Below are 496 nucleotides of genomic sequence, written 5' to 3'. Positions count from 1 at the left end.
GAAACTGGTAAGGAAACTATATACAGAACAGTTATCAAGAACAAAGTAAACACAGAAGAAAAATTAGAGGAAAAAATATATCTACTAATCATTCAATGAAAACAAAAGTTGAATGTTCGTAACCGTCTGTGAAACATTAAAAGAAGGAAGAAAGAAACAAAGCAATGAAGTTATTCTATGCTTTTCTGCACGGAAGTACTGCCTGGAACACGTAGCCCAGCTGATTTCTAACAAAGCATCAAACCTCACCCATGTACCTGTGGAATGAGCCTTAGAACAGAAATCCTAAAGCCATGCGGATTTTCTCCATAGTTCAACAGAGCTCACCTCCTAGGACTTAAGCCTTTTGTATCTCTGCTGTAGATGACTTTCTTCTCCATCAAGGAGCTTAATGAGGAACTCTGAAGTTCTTCAGTACCTCTGCTTGGTATTAGGTTTTCCTCTTCAAATTCATAGCTTTGTGTATAAATGGAACTGATTTACAGCATAAAATAAA

The sequence above is a fragment of the Sylvia atricapilla genome, chromosome 6, assembly GCF_009819655.1.
Source record: "Sylvia atricapilla isolate bSylAtr1 chromosome 6, bSylAtr1.pri, whole genome shotgun sequence".
Classification (NCBI taxonomy): Eukaryota; Metazoa; Chordata; class Aves; order Passeriformes; family Sylviidae; genus Sylvia; species Sylvia atricapilla.
This window is presented reverse-complemented; position numbering follows the sequence as displayed.